The sequence below is a fragment of the Balaenoptera physalus genome, assembly GCF_965194825.1.
Source record: "Balaenoptera physalus genome assembly, chromosome: 10".
NCBI classification, from domain to species: domain Eukaryota; kingdom Metazoa; phylum Chordata; class Mammalia; order Artiodactyla; family Balaenopteridae; genus Balaenoptera; species Balaenoptera physalus.
The window spans coordinates 50,859,033-50,876,049 of NC_138889.1; the positions used below are offsets into that span (position 1 = coordinate 50,859,033).

General features: G+C 36.5%; 1 protein-coding gene across 8 annotated transcripts in view; it reads left to right on the top strand.

Moving 5' to 3' along the window:
* DLG2 (discs large MAGUK scaffold protein 2) overlaps positions 1-17,017 on the top strand; it is a 2,066,111-nt gene that overhangs the window by 640,303 nt on the left and 1,408,791 nt on the right. The window lies entirely within an intron of this gene.

Here is a 17,017-nt window from a genome sequence, read left to right on the forward strand (position 1 = left end):
AGTGACCTTCAGGTTTAACTGTTTGCAATTCAGGTTCACGCTCACACTTGGGGGGTGGAGTGGGGGGGAGGAAAAGATGAAAATTATTTAGGTAGGCCAGAACCAAGAAATCAGAGAAGGTAAAAAGCCATGGAGTGTGCTTCAGATTAGGATTTAAAGTCTTTCTTTTAAAAAGTGCCGTGAGCCGCCTGCATTCATGCAGCTTAATTGTTTAAGAGCTGGGGATTAAATTTAGTGGCTGTAATGGCATTAGGATGTGATCTGTGGGATACCTGACCATTCTGTTCATATAAACAAATTATTATCATTGGAAGTTGGTGATATTGATCGTACAAATTCTCAGCGCTCACTGGGCTGCTTGCTCAGGCTGAGTGGGCACCACTGCCCCGGCGTTGTCACCCCATTGACATTCACTTGCTGTAGCTAATGAGCATCCGAAGTTGAGCTTAAGTTTGGGAGATTTACCCCTTGTCTGGAAGGACGTTGTTATTATTGGAGAGGTTTTCTGACACCGTGTTCATTGAGAACTGAGCCAGACACACAGGCCAGCTGTGGAATTCCAGGTGCATAATTTAAGTGAATTATATACTCTGTTAGCAGTTTGAACTTGTATTTCTTACTGAAGAAAGACCAAAAGGAAAGTGATTGCCTTTCAGAAAAAATGTAAAAGGCAATTAAGACTTCATACCTAAAATAGAAATCTCAAAAAAAAAGTCAATGTAAAGTGTTTTCCCCTTTTATTTTACTGCGGGAGTATTTTAATGTGTCTGGGCACTAAAGTTTCCTTTTCTGTGTTTACAAGTTTTATTAAAGAACTCCCTGCTGCTCACTCTTTTGTAAGCCTTTTTTGTTTTCTATTTGAATGTCAAACAGGTAGTATTTATGTTTTGATGACCAATTCTTTTACAACTACAGCCTGGAAGCATTCTGTGGATCATTTTGCAGAGTTCTACAGAATTTACTTTCTACTACTTTTAAGATTAACTTCAACAGTCAATTTTTTCCATGCCTATGATGGATATAGTAAACAACATGAAAAGAAATATTTAAAAAGCTAGAGAGTGTGCCCAGATATCAACTTGGATTTCTGCATCACCACCTTCTGTTCCAAACTATTCGTATGGCATACATTGTTTTGTAAACTCAATGAATTGTAAATGTTTTCTCTCCTCATCTTTTTTGAAGGAGAAACATGCTTTTTTTCAGATAAATATCCATATATAATTTAGATTAAGGGATAATGATTGTTTTGATATTTCATTGTTATATTTCAGAAGTACAAGAAAACCTGAGTCCAAAGTTCCTTTGATATGGGTTGTGGGAAATCCCTTTTTTTTTTTTTTTTACCTATTAACTACTATCAGTGGTCTTTGTGGGCTTAGCTTTAAATTTTTCTCATTTAAGTTCATAAGCAAGAGAATGAAAAGAGTTTTACCAAATATATCTTAATTCAGATGACTTTTGGATAATAAATTCTTAGTACTTTGGCAAATCTGTACTCTAATATAATACCTCTGATACATTAATCAATAGAAACTCAGACCACATACATTGCCACATACAGCATATCTAACCTTGCTTTGAGTAGGTTAACTTGAACTTTAAATATGCCTATGCCTTTCAATAATTAGCTCTTGTACTTTCTTGCATACTTCATAATTTTGTAAGGTTATCTTTTCCTTCTGAGATAGCAAGTTTTGCAGAAGAGTTTGCAGATCACTTGGGGTCTGATATTTTACCAAGTTGGTGCAATAAAGTCTTACATGATATTTTTATTTTTAACTTTTGATTTATGTTATTATACATTTTAAAAGTATTTGATTTTATTTCTGTTGTGCCCAAAATTACTTATTTGCTCAGCTATGGTAAAGTCTCTTTTATAGTGTGTAGCTTCTCATGTTGCCATGATTTAACATGATTGGTGTTACAGTGACCCAAAACTTTAAGGCGGTTAAAATTCAAAGGAAAGCAAAATCTCTTGCTTATGTTATTCTGCACAGAAAAAGCCCCTGATGTCACAGTCTTTTATTCTAGAATGATTGTTTTGTTAATTGAACCTTTATAATATAGTACAGTGAAAAAGATTTTATGGGAGTGGTATGTTTTAATGTATTTCATGTATGTTTTTATGTAATAATCAAGGCGTTAAATCAGGGCATTAATACACATACATACAGACATCAGAATGTGACTCATGGGTCACTATTTATTCATTAATCTACCAAAAAATTTCTGAAGGACAGCTATGATTTATGCACTGTGCTTGTCTGGGAAACTAAGATCAATAGAAAACAGTCCTTGCTCTCAAGAAGCTTCCAGTCTTGGAAAGGACACAAACATGTAAACTAATAAGTGGTTTGAAATATTATAGGACCAGTAATGGACATCTATGCAGGGCATTATAGGGACAAAACAAAACAGAATACTGGCCAATTTTACATGGACTTGTCACGAAAGTTTTCACTGTGAAGTCACCTCAGACTTGAATCTTGACAGCTAATGGAGTTTTGCCAAGCAGCCTGGAGTGAGGAAGGCGTGCCTGGTGGAGGGAATGACAAAAGCATGGAACACTTTGGAGAGCTGCAAATAGTTGAAATGGATGGAGAGTAGGGTCTTGCAAGGCTGAACATGAACTACTAGAGTAAAACAAATAAATGGGAGCTAAAGCCAGGGCTGTGAGAACTGGCTGAGCCACCATCACAATCTGACTCTTTAGAGATTGTGTTAATTTGCCACCTATTTCTAGAAGGAGAACTTTCGACAGAAGGAAAAGAAATGAAAACTTCTAGACAGAGGGTATTATTTATGTTGTATGTTTTCGTGTTAGCGTTAGGTTGTTGAGTTTGATGAACATTCATATCATATTGGCTTGGGTTTATCTTTTAACGTTTTAAAGAATATGATTAGAGCAATTTAATCTGAGTGTGGCCACACAAAAGGAGCAATCTGATCATTACATAGATGTATAATTCCTCTTCCATCTCAAATTGCTTATGTTGTACATAAAGTACCTCTTGGATAAGAAAACATATAGGAAGTTTGTTGCACCAGATGTCTATCTTGTCTATAGAAATGGCTCTATTTTAGAAAGTAATGATATTGATGATAATAACTTACATCTAGGTGATACCTTTTACTTTTCTAAATAATTTTATGTTCCTCATCTCATTATTTCCCTCCTTTCATCTTGCTACTGTAGACACACCCATATATACTTGTGAGTCTACAATACCTGAAATATGAATGGCAGGTATTAGACCCATTTCACAGATAAGAAAACTAGGTAGAGAAAGGAAATGGTCAGTTACTCTGTTCCACAGTGTGTCAGAAGTAGACCTAATATAAGGCTCAGGCCTCTTGACCCTTGATTTACTGCTCATTCTAGTAAATCCTGCTGCCTACCCCATAGATCCAAGAATTCTGCTCTTAATTTTGAAATTCCTTGAGGGTAAATATAAGAGCTCTTTGGAAAAAGAGCATAGCAGAATGATTTTAAAGTGTGGGTTTTGGGGATTACAAAAGAACTATGTTTAGGTATATCTTCCCCATTTATTTATACAAATTTTGTGTATAAGAAACTTTCTTAACCTACCTGAAGTTCAGTATTTTTATCTATAAAATAAGGATAATGATAGCTCTTAGGGATTATTAGAATTATGTGAAATAAGGCATGTAAACACTGTAAAAAAAGTTCTTAGAATATAGTAAATGCTCAATTAATTTAATTCTTAATTGATAAAATTGAGGCCACCAAATAGGAGTAATGTGTAAACTCTCTGGGACTGAGAGTTCAGTTCGTTTTGTTCATATCTATATCATCAGCATCAAGAACAGCACCAAGGGCATAGTAGGTGCTCAGTAAATATTTGTTAAATGATTGTATTAGCTAAGTCCCAGATTTCTTTTTATTACTTAATCAGCTTCTTCCCAGATTTATTTACCTTAATGCTTGTTAAATTATTATGAGAGAAAGGAAAAATGAAACCACAGATTTGAAAGTCATATAGGCTTGGGTTTGAATACTGGATTTGGCGATCACAAACCACTTGCACTCAGTCACATCCTCTGGATCTGTACAGCCAGATTTGTAAAGCTAAGTTGGAGAGAATCAATAATTCAAACTAAAACAATTTGTTATATGCCTAAACACCCTAGAATTCAGACATTCATCATGCTCATTTCTACCAGGTTTATTCAGTGAAGTTGCTTTTTTCCAAACACCCCATGGTTTTCTGCCTCTGAGCATTTGCTAGAATTGTTTCTTGCAATGGGTATCCCTTCTCTGCATGGTCATGCTTGTCTAAAGTCTATCCTTCCTTTAAAAAATAGTACAAGGTGTCTTCCAAGAAGTTGACCCCAGCCACACTAATTCCCTTACTTTATTCCCCCTTTGATTTTGTAAGTGCAATTTCTCCATCTTTCATGGCAATAAATCTTATATTGCCTTATGCCATCATTTGCATTATTATCTTGCATTGCTAGCTATTTTTTTATGTTTGGGTATTGCCTCACTCCAAGTAGATTTTAAGCACTTTGAGGACAGGAACTGTATACTATTTTCTTCATTATTTTTAGTTTGTTTGTATTTTAAGAATGCAAAAAATGATTGATGGACTGATTGAAAGGGAAACTTGCAGAAACTCTGTCTCCTTATGCTGCTGACACCTACTCTTTGCTAGATTCTATGATAGTCCCACATATTGATGCTTTTAATAAACATTATTTGCTGTAGACAGGGCTTGGAATCATGAATCAGAATGTGTAGACAGTTTATATAACACCTATAGCTCTCCAAATCAGGGGTGATCCCTCTCAGGGTTCCAGTTGAATAATCGTCTCTTTTAGGAGGTCAATAATGTATTAGTCCCTCACTGGGCCCCTATGTGATGGCATCCAAATGGTTGTGAGCCTACTCAGTGTATTGGGTTTATAATACCTAAGCCTACTCAAAATATTGGATTTATAATTTCTAATGAGGCTCTTTAATTCAAAACAAAAAAATTTACAAAAAATTGATAAAGAATACAATAGCAAAATGAACAATGGCAATAATAGCTACCATTTTCAGGCTCTTGGCATGAGCCATGGACTACACCAATAACTTTGCACACACTCTCTCAAAACGCTTTTCAGTGACCTAGGAGGCAAACATCACCATCATCATCATTATTTTGTAGATGAGGAAGACTAAAGTTTAAGGAACAAAAGTAATTTGCCTAATATTACACAAATATTAGATGCCTATGAAGCCAGCATTTAAATCAGGTCTGTTCCACTCTAAACCTTTTAAAAACCTTCCTAAATAGATAATATAGATATGTGAACTATAATTAATGTGTCATAGAGACCTCAAATCTTTTTTTTAAATAAAGTAAGGAATTAAGTAAATAATATAACTGTGTATATTTTACTGAGTATGAGTTTACTGTTTCTTCTCTTCTTTCTAATAAATGATGGTTACAGTCAGAGCATGAGGTTTTCTTCTGTATTCTACATTCATTCATTCACCAAATATTTAATGAGCATCTATTATGTGTCAGGCACTGACCTAGTTGCTAAAAATACCAGGTGGAATAAAATAGACGATAATCCTTATCCTTATAAAATTTATATGCTTGTAAGGTAAGCAGACAATAAAAAACACAGTTAAGTAAAATATATAGTATAGATAATAAATGCTAAGAAGAAAAACAAAACATGGAAGGACCACCAATCAAAAGTGTGAATGTGGGAAGGGGTTGAAGTTACAGTTTTAGATAAAGTGGTTAGTGAGGGTCTCACTAGGAAGGTGACTTTTGAGGAAAGACCTAAAGGATGTGAAGGGATTAACCATGTAGGAAAAGGTAACAGAAAGGGCAAAGGCCCTGAGGTGGCATTTTAAGGAATGTCTAGCAGGCCAGTGTGACTAGCAAGAGAAAGGTCAAGAGAGTGTCAAAGTGAGCAGATCATGTAAAGCTTTATAGGTTTGGCTTCTTTCAGTGAAGGGAAGCCAGTAGGGTTTTAAGCAGAGGAGTCGCAAGGTCACTCAGGCTGCTGTGTTTAAGAGACTTTAAGGGGACAAGGGTTGGCACAGGGAGACCAATTAGAACTTCTTGTGATAATCCAGGTGAAAGATGTTGATAGTTGGGATCAGGTTGGTGTCAGTAAGACTGGGGACAAGTTGTCCAGTTCTGTATATAATTTTACTTTTGGATATTTATCTTCTTCTTTGTCTTTTCCTGCCCTGATACCAAGTTCTCCTCAGCTGTGGGGTACTGGTTCTCAGCTCTTCTGTATTTGATCAGTATGAATTAGAGAAAAACTGCTTTGAGTTGTGGTTGCCATTGCAGCTTTAGTGCTTTTTAATCCTGTGAACATTTTGAAGGGTAGATTACCCAAGACTAATGTCATAAATGTGCATTCAAGCCTTCATTTTATTTTTGGCCTAAAAATCTTCTGATCCTCAGGGGACCCCACCGTAGTTCTGAAATAAGTCTACTCTAAGCTACTAGAGGGCAGGGATCATGTCTTACAGATTTTATATCCCCATTACCTTGCATGTGACAAAAGATCAATAAATATTTGCTGAATGAATGACTGTTAGCTGCTCAAAGAGCTGGATGTATTTTGCAGACTGCATCTTTGGATTAGCTATGGTACCACCAAATATGAATAGATATACAACAAGGAGAATGAATTTTGCTTTCAACAAATTTCTTCTCTAATGGCAAATTATTGCCTCTTGTATGACAGTATTTCTCCAACATCAGAATCTCTGGGAATCTGGAAAAGACCCTAGGTAATTCTTATCATAAGACAAATTTGGGAATTACTGTCTTACAGCTTATGTTTGGAATTAAAGCAGTGAGTCAGCAAGTTTGTTGAGAAACTGTTATGTGTTAATATTTGTCTGAGTAACATATATAGCCAAAGTATTTAAAACTTTCTGGACTGCAATCCATAAAGAATATAAATTAAAAATTGCAACTCTGTACAAGTTTCACAAAGCGGTACTTAACTTTACCAAAAGCTACGCATTTTGATATTTTCTGTTCTATTTTAACCTTTTAAAAATTTGTTTCTTTTCTATAGTTTTGGTCAACATTTACTAAATGTTTTATAATCATAAAATGGTTGAGGAAATATAATTTATACTGACTAATTTAAAACTGATTTCTTCTTTTACCTTTATTAATGAATTTGAAAGAGTACAGAATGGGCCACAAGTCACAATTTGAAAAACACTGTAATATGTTCCCTGCTTTGAGGAACATACAGCCTCAGTTAGGAATATGCAAGTAAAAGATGACAAATTACAACAGTCAGTCAGCACTAAGCAGAAAACGTGTGGAAGTCCTGCACTAAGCACAGGGAGGCTATCCATATAGCCTGGGCCATTTACCGTGTAGTATCCTCATTTGGGAATTCATGGTTCAGCACTTACTTCCCTGGCACTGGCCCTTGAGGTTTCACCTAACCATCTACACAGCTCAGCATGCCTAATAGCAATAGCTAGTGTTTATAGAGTGCGTATGATGTGTCAGGCACTGTTCAAAGTACTTCATTCATTTAATTTTCCCAGTAACCCTAAGAGAAGTTTGATTATTAAACCCATTTTACAGGTAAAGGGGCCCAGTCCCAGAGGTTTAGTTATCCAGGGCCACATAGCCAGTAACTTACAGTACCAGGATAAATGCCAGACACAGGAACCAGTGCTCAGGACAGGCCAGTACCTGGACGCACACCTCCTTTACTCTTGACTTTTGCTCTGGTACTTGGTACTCTGGCTTTTGACTCCTGTCTCCAAACAGGCTGCTCTGCATCTCCTTATTTTCAATAACTCTGTTGAGCTGTCCTCTGGCTTGTTAGATTTAGCATCTGATACAGATCCCAGTGTCCCCTGATTTGGTTGTATCATAGTTTCTTCCATTAGCCAGAAGAATTCCCATGGGCCTGGTAACCTGTACCCTCCCATGAATCTGGGGGTGCTTATACTGAAGACACATTAATAACTAACTGAAGTACAGGCACCCTTTGAAAGAGGCCTATTTGCTCAAATCTGCACCTTTTATTAGTGCAGTAAATAAGGTAAAAAAACTCCCCAGGATAAATTGGTATTGCTTGGAGAACCTAGCTCTTGAGAATTGAAAAGGGAAGGATGAACAATAAAACAAGGAGACATTTGACCCTGAGAAGGTCTGGCCCTAAATATTTCTCAAATATAAACTAAATCTTTTCTTTTTGTTTAGACTCATAAAAGACTTTGGCACTTTCAAAATAGGCAGAATTTAATTGAAAGACGCTGAGGGAATATCTTTTTTTAAAAATGAAAGTTAGATGAATAGCAGGGGACAAATATTGAGTCATTTTATTTACTTATTATTTAGTTTCTAATGGGTATACTTAGATTTACATATTCTTTTAAAAATTATACATAGATTTATTTATTTTTAAAGAGCTACCTAGATTTATTTATTTTTTTAAGGTTGTACCTAGATTCAAAGAGGAAAGTGAGGCCAAGCGGTATGCAGTGAGCCTGGAAGGAAAGGAATAAGGTAGATTTCTGAAGTGAATCCCTGAATCTTTTTGGAGACTTGTGCATGTGTGTTGGATGTTTAGTCAATTAATTTATAATGCACACTCTTTCAAACTCTTTAGGAAAAGTAAATTTAGGAATCAGTTATAATGGTATGCATTGTAGCTCAACTGTTTTTAAGATTATAATAGTAATATATGCTCATTATAGAAATTATGTAAATACAAAGAAGGACAAAAATTTATATTTGCTCATAACCTTGAAACTCATGTATAAAAGTTCTATTTTCTTTTCACTTTTCCTTATGTATGTGTATATGTGTGTGTTTATGAATGTGATGTGTTATGTGTGTAAGATATCCAGGATTAATTATTTGTACCCTGTGTTTGCACTCAATACCGTAATCATAAAAACATTCTCATGTCATTAATAATTCTTCATAAGCATCTTTTAAAATGGCTGCATAAGAGGGAAACTTTTTTTTTGAAAAGTAAATAAATAAAGGTAGGCAGGGACCGAAAGCATTGTTTTTCTCAGACGATTGCTTTTCAGCAGAGGATAAAAAGTTTTCAAGTGTAACCTTGGAATAGCTTTAGAATGAGATACAGATTGGAAAAAATATACGGTGAGTCTGAGTTTCAAAAGGATCATTGCCATTGAACTTCAAACAGGGAAAATATGTATACTTAATGCAAATCTATTTCTCTAGCTAGTCCCCTAACACTTTTATACCCACACCACCAAATAATGTGCTTTGAGCTGTTTGTGTGAGTGTGTGTGAGTGTGTGTGTGTGTGTGTGAGTGTGTGTGTGTGGCTATTTTAAAAAGAAGCCAACCAGACAACTTCCTTATTATTACTATCTCCTATGCATTTAGAGTAGAAACATTGAAATTATTTTTAACTCTCCAGCCCCAGTGGATATATAATCAGTTCACAAATCCTTGGAATGATTTCTTCTACTTCTGTGTCTTTCTACCTCTCGTCCCTCAGTGAGGGCTCTCATTATCTCTCACCGCATTGCCACAGGCACATCCTGACTGGCTTTTCTATTCTCCCTCTGTTTCCCTTCTAAATGTGTCTTCCCCATGGTGGCACCAAACTTATTTTTCTAAAACACAGAAAAGAACTGGCTATCCATATCTCTACTCAAGAACTTTCTGTGTTTCCCATTGCCCTCAAAATTATTCATCCCCATAGTATGGCCTCAACCACCTTTCCATCATTTACCTCCTTGTAGACACCACTTACACTCAACATAGGCAGCCAAAACCCATTCCAGCCATGTCTCAATCCACTGCTCATGACATAGAGGAGATGTGGAAAAATTGATATTTAGTGGAAAACCTAGGTTTGAAATCCATCTCCACTTAGAAAATAGTCTACTACACTTCTAGGTGAATAAATCAGTTTTTCCGATGTTTAATTTCTAATGTCTTAGTTGAGATGATAATCATAACATCCCTCTAGTATCATGAACGAGGCTCAAAGATACTCAGGATCCATTAAGAAGATGTTGAAATATTTTAAAGAAGTCAGTGAAACACCAACTGAAGCGGTGAAGAAAGTTGCTTTAAACTTTGTAGTTGTTGTGAATTTGTGTAGCTGATGATTCCCTTATGATATATTTTGAATCCAGGGGACATATGCTAGGACCAAATTCCTTTCTAAAATTTTGTAGTTCATAAGATAGTGACTATAAAACAACGTTTAGTCTTATTGTTGAGGAGGTGAGAAAAATCACCCTCAGTATCTGTAGTTACACATCTCCCAGCCAATATCTCTACATGATATACAGTCTCAGTGAACTAAATATGAAACCCTAAAAAATTCTTGGGAAACCAACCACAAGATTTGCATAATTGTTTCCTTAGTGGGCAGAAGTCTTTAATCCTGAAAATATTTTGATTAATTATAAAATAATGAAGGGAATTAAACCTTTTAATTAATATTTTGTGTTCTATAATAATTACATATATTTGGTAGTGTATGTACTTATATTTTAAAAGAGATTTGCTAGATTAAAGTATTTAACACATTACTTTTAGAATGTCAAGGAATTGATTTTGACTTGAGATTTTAAGGTGAAAGATATACAGAATCATACCATTTGTGAATTACATTGAAACATATAATAAAGCTTAAAACTCCCCATATTTTAAGTTTTATTTATGAGATATAAAAGAATTATTTAAGTACTTGGGAAGGTTTGTTATTCAGATAAAGTACTTTAAAGGAAATTTAATATAGTAAATTTATAAATTCAGGTTAAATTTGTTTAAGGGGAATTTAATTAAGTCATAAAAACTTTTAAAATGGTGATTGTAAAAATCTTGCTTGATTTATAGATAGAACAGTACACTTATAAACTGAACTTAAGAAGTTAAGTAGAAGCTAGGCTTTTGAATTTATAACTTAAAAAATTAAGTATTAATTTTGTAAACCAAGAGAGCTCCGAATAATCTTTTCTGTACACAAAAGATGCCTTTAAACAGCACCAAAACACACTCACTGCACCTTGTATGGTTGTTACAAAGCATGAACAGAATATGAAAACAGGACTTCCCTGGTGGTGCAGTGGCTAAGAATCCACCTGCCAATACAGAGGACACGAGTTAGATCCCTGGTCTGGGAAGATCCCACATGCCACGGAGCAACAAAGCCCATGCGCCACAACTACTGAGCCTGCGCTCTAGAGCCCACGAGCCATAGCTACTGAGCCCATGAGCCATAGCTACTGAGCCCGCACGCCACAACTACTTAAGCCCGCAGGCCTAGAGCCCGTGCTCCACAAGAGAAGCCACTGCAATGAGAGGCCTGCACATTACAACGAAGAGTAGCCCCCGCTCACCGTGACTAGAGAAAGCCTGCGCACAGCAACAAAGACACAACGCAGCCAAAAATAAAAAATATATATATATAAAAATAAATAAAAAAAAATAAAAATAAAAGAATATGAAAACACTCTGTAAATTATAGAACACTATAAAAATATTTGTCATTATTTTTCCTTCTAATTGTTTAGAAAGGTATTTGCCTTTTCTTTCCCCTACATAATAACTGTGCAGTCCATCTGGACCCTGCCAGTTCTTATCTTCTCCCAGATGAAACTTCTCTGTTTCCTATCTTTCATTATTTTGTATTACTTTGTTTTATTAGTGTACCACTTGTTATACTTTGTATTACTCTTCTAGCACTTTGTATTAATAGTGTAACATGTATCCCTTATATTGGAGGTGTTTATTCTTATTTGTTTTCTTTACTAGAACATGAATTCCATATCTTCTTCAGTTCATTTTTAAAGCAAACATTAATTGAGTCTCCCTTTTGTGCTAAACACGATATTCTGTATGAGGAACAGAGGCATTATTAAGAAATGGTATCTATGTCTGTGTGTTTTAGGTAATGGATTATTGAATTTAATTTGACATAAAATCATTCTGTCTGAAGAAAATTCTATATTAAAACTTTTAGAGAAGCATTTGATTAGTTCAAAAAATTCTGTTATTGCAAATAGCAGATAAGAAAAGTTCAAAATAAATAAAAATTTAAATTTCACCAGTGCAGTGAAAAACAGTCACATTTTCCCTTAGATCTAAAACATCATTTCAGTGCAGATACGCAAGTTAGAAGATAGTTTTACAAAATGACTGGAGCGGTGGAGACTGGGGGGTGGGTGGAGACTGCTGAGACAGAACTGTTGATGTGTAATGAGGGTCACTCATTCAGGGTGCCTGCGCATTCTCATTACATAGACTCTGCTGCCCACCTCCCACTCCTTTCCTCCTTCCGGTTCACCACAGTCAGCAAGACTGTTTTCTCTTTCCTTTAGTCCAGCAGTCAATAACATTGATTTTTGCAGCACTAGGTGATTCTCACCTCTTCTCTCATTATCCCCTCCTTCAGGGCTAAACAAAGCCAAGTTCCCTGGGGTGCACCACAGTCTGCAGAGTCTTAAAACAGAAACGGCTAGAGGCAGGATGTAGAGCTTTGGCTGGGTGGGAGGGATGGTCAGTGCCATAAATTCCTCAGGAATATCCTGCGCAGAATATTTTTGACACAGTCTTAAGTAGGGGATAATATATCCTCCAGAGAAAAAGAGCATGCACAATGTCTGTCTTCTTCACAGCAGTTCCACTGAGTAGGCTGAGGGGGGGAAAGCCCTGAGGTCCTACTTCCATGTGTAATTGTTACTGAACCTATTCAGATACTTTTCCTGGGGAGGAGACCAACTAATGGGAGTGAGTCAAAAGAGCAGCAATACATAACAGGGCCGTGGATGGCCACTGTGCTGCAGAAGAAAAGAAGGAATTTACTCAGTGAGTGCTTACTCTGTGCTGGGAATGTCCTCATCTTTATTTTAATCCTTGTAACAACCCTGTCAGGTATTGTTACTGCCCTCATTTAACAGACTGTAAAACTGCAACTTAGAGAGGCACATTAATGTGCCCAAGTCACATTCAAGAAGATGACAGAGCCAGTCTTTCCCATATATACCATACTGCTTTGCAGAGCTCCTGCATTTTCTTCTTGAGTGTTCATACAAAAGCTTCAATGATCAGAAAGAGTGGAAACATGGCTACTTTGTTTAAAGATGAAGGGGAAACTGTTGGGATTTGTTTTGATTTAGTAGTCTTGGGAAGGAATGATAGAGAGGGTTTTGTTGTCTAGCCAAGAGGAAAACCAACTGAGAGAGATAAGCTTCAAGTACTGTTTCGGAAAGAATTGTCCCAGGCTTGTGAAAAGGTGCCTAGATGCAGGGCTTTAATGGTCAGAAGAGGAATTTCGGGTTGCAGGACTATTCAGACTACAATGCTCTGGAATTTTATGTGACCAAGCAGGGTTAGCTCTAGTAACCCTGCTTCTTAAATATCGCAACCCTTGGTTTGAATTCTTTCTCTATCTCTTTCCAGCTGTGTGAGCCTGAGCTAATTATTTAGCCCATCTTAGCCTTAGTTTCCTCATCCATAAAATGGGGTGCTAATGGCTATCACATAGACATAGATTCTTCTGTACAACTTAACATGTGCTAATATTTACAAGCCCTTCAAAGTGTCTTATACATAAGGGAAATTGAGTCAATGGTAGATTCCTTCCTTCTTCAGGGATGTCCAACCCCATCCCCCCAACATAATGTGAAAGTGAAACCCCAGTCTTCCTTTCTGCTGAGGTATAAGTAAGGGCAATGTTACTACTCCAAGGAGACACACCTTAGGAAACAAAGCCTTGACAATTGACATCAAATTCAATGAAAACAATTAATTTCAAACCTAATTTCATGTAGTGGAGGAATGTGGGTGTCCCTAGAGCTGTCTAGAAGTTTCTGAAGATACACCCTAGAGCTGTGCTGTCCAAGAGAATAGCCACTAGTCACATGTGGCTGCTGGGCCCTTGAAATGTGGCTAGTTTGAATTGAGATGCATTATTAATCAGTGTAATATATATTTGATTTTTGAAGACTTAGTATGGAGAAAAAAGTAAACTATCTCAATAAATTTTTTCTTGGTTATATTTCAAAATTATAATATTTTGGATCTGTAGAGTTAAATAAAATATAGTATTAAGATTAATTTTTTCCATTTTACTCTGTTCAGTGTGACTACTAGGGATTTTTAAACTACATATATGGCTCACATTTTGGTTCTCATTATATTTCTCTTGGGCAATGCTGACCTAGAGGCTAATGTGTAACTCATTCTTCCCATGGTTAATCAGATGCTTGATCAAGGTATTCTACAACCAGTGTGGATAGCAGTCTTTCTCCCTATCTAGGCTTTGAGATGGATGGATAGGACTCCTTCCAGCCCTGTGGTTCTAGGATCTTAATACAATCATTCAATGTTAGACTTAAAAAGGAACTTAGAGAGTCCAAGTTTCAACTCTCAGCTGAGGTCCAGAGAGGTTAAGTGACTTGTACAGACTGCTAATGCCCAGTACTTTTTCCATTAAAATGCACTGCTTCTCAAATGCATGACCACTTTTCCCAATGAACTTAAATGTGTATACCATCTTGGGAGAATACAAACCCTGCCATTTGGGTGCAGGCCTGTTTCCTTGGAATAGAAAACTGTCTCCTCTGTCCTGTTCTGATGTGGTCCCAGTGGAGAATTCCTATTTGACCTTCAAAAATCATATACTAGTTTAACCTCCTTAGTGAATCCTTCCTGCCCCAGGCAAAATTAGTCACCTTCCGCTCTTCCTTGTCTATAATGCTCTATTTTAGCTCCAAACAAACTCTGTGGTATTGACTTACTTACATATAAACCCCTTAAGGCAAAGTGCTTGTTTTGGGGGCCCAACATTGAGTGTATGGTAAGCCCGCAGTAAATATTTATTGAATTGAACTGTTTTTTGAACATTGCCACAGATTCCCCTTTACATTCTTATTTATGTTATTCTGTAAGCCACAGTCTATATAGTCTATGCAAATTGGGGAAAAAACCCCACAACCAACTCTCTCCATCTCTGTCTCTGTCTCTGTGTGTGTGTGTGTGTGTGTGTGTGTGTGTGTGTGTGCACAAGTTTTTAATTATCCGTACTTGCCAAAATGCTATCATGTGTTGGAAATGCCATTCCTTAACACTTATCTACATCTCCCAGTTAGTCATATGTTGAATTTCCTCATCAAAGGAATCTTCTCTATATAAATGAAGTTGGACCTGTCAGGGCGGATTGAGTAGGCCTGAAGAAGCCATGATTCAGACAATCTCATTTCCATGAGGTATGCTTTAAATGCCACATCTTCAGTCAGCAGTTAGTCTCCCATGAAAACAAAATTTAGCTTTGTATTCCGTTTGGATTTTAAAAATGCATATTGAAGTTTGTGCTAGGAAGTGCAAATGTGTAGCCATACTAGTGATACACTTCTTTTGGCCTTTTGGCTTTCTCGAGATGAGATTTAGAAATGGCGTCATTTCCCCAGAAAATTGATTATAATTTTCCATAAGTCTTGTCTATTGATACCTTCATTTTAGCATTAAAAATCTATATTAGTTCAAAGAAGAGGAAATGAGCTTTTTTACCTTGCTGCATCTTGGATTCAGTTCCTTTCCCGCCTACTATGCAGGTATGTCAAGATAAGAGACAATCCAAACGCGTAGAAATCTGGCTGTAACCCCTTGCCCTGACTCTTCTATTTTGTTCTCACTACTGACAATTTTATTTTCCAGGCTGCAGAAGTAAGAGACCTGTACTCATACTGGTCCATCATATTCACAGTCACTGATATAAGATTTTAAATTCATATAATGGAGACTCATTTTTTTACTTATTCAACTTTTATTTATTAGACATCAACTATGTATTAGCCACAGAGGCAGGCATCTTCAGATATAATTCTTGTGTAAACCCCTGTTTCAGAGCTGAGGTAACTAAAACCAGGAGAGATTAAGTGACCTCTCCAAAGTCATTGCTTGTAAATAGTACAGCAAGCACTTAACGCTGGTCTTTACAGTGTAAAAAACTTGTGCTCTTTCTATAATACCCTACTGCTCCAGAGTATAAAAGAAACAGTGGATCATAGTGGTTAAGAAGGGGGAAATCTGGGGTCAAACTACCTAGATTTGAATCCAGATTCTACGACTTTATGGTCTTCTGATCTTGGGCATGTTACTTACTATCACTGAGCTTCCACCTTCCTTACCTGTAAAGTCTGGTTAATTACGTTACTCACTTTATGGGATTATATAAATTAATCTGTGTTACGGTTTTAGCAGAGGATATGGTATTTAGTAAGATCCCCTTAAATATTTGGTGCCGTCATCATCATCATCATCTGACTCTTCCTCCTCATAATAATTATACATACTTTTTTTAACACTTAATGATGAGTTAGCCGCTCTACTAGGTATTTTAACTGTGTTAACTCTGCTTTTCACGAGAAATCTGAGGTAGCTGGAATTACCCGTTTTTACAGATGAGGAAACTAAAACTTTCAAATGTGCAGGTACTTTTCCAAGGTAATACAGTCAGTAAGTGGTAGCACTGGAATTGGAATAAGTCTACCGAATCCCAGTCTCTTTGTGTTATGCCTTTCTGACTCGTGGGATTTCTCCCCAGCCGCCCTAAGTAGCTATCTGTTCCCTAATAGAAGCTGTTAAGGTGAGGTTCTCTTGTTAATGTTGTAGTTGGAGCCTCAGAAGGTAAGAAGTACACGAAAATTGACATGTTCCCCCCACATCTGCACAGTGATGAACTAAAACCTTGACCCACTGACTCCCACTCTTATGTACTCTTGCTAGATAAGGCTGCTCTGGTATCTGTCATCTGCACAAACCTCTATTTCATCCTCAACTGAGAACTGCCATTTCCTTCTCTGTTTCTACCAAGGTTCATATCTCTGTAGGTCTAGGTGGAAAGACCCTCACTCAGCTCTTTTAGCCTAACTTCAGTGACTTTATCTGTCAATGTATATAATTTTGGAGCCTTCAGAAACAGTCTTATTCTTCTGTGACATTGTTTTGCACTATAGAAAATTCCACCTGCAGTCCACAACCCTTTTTCAA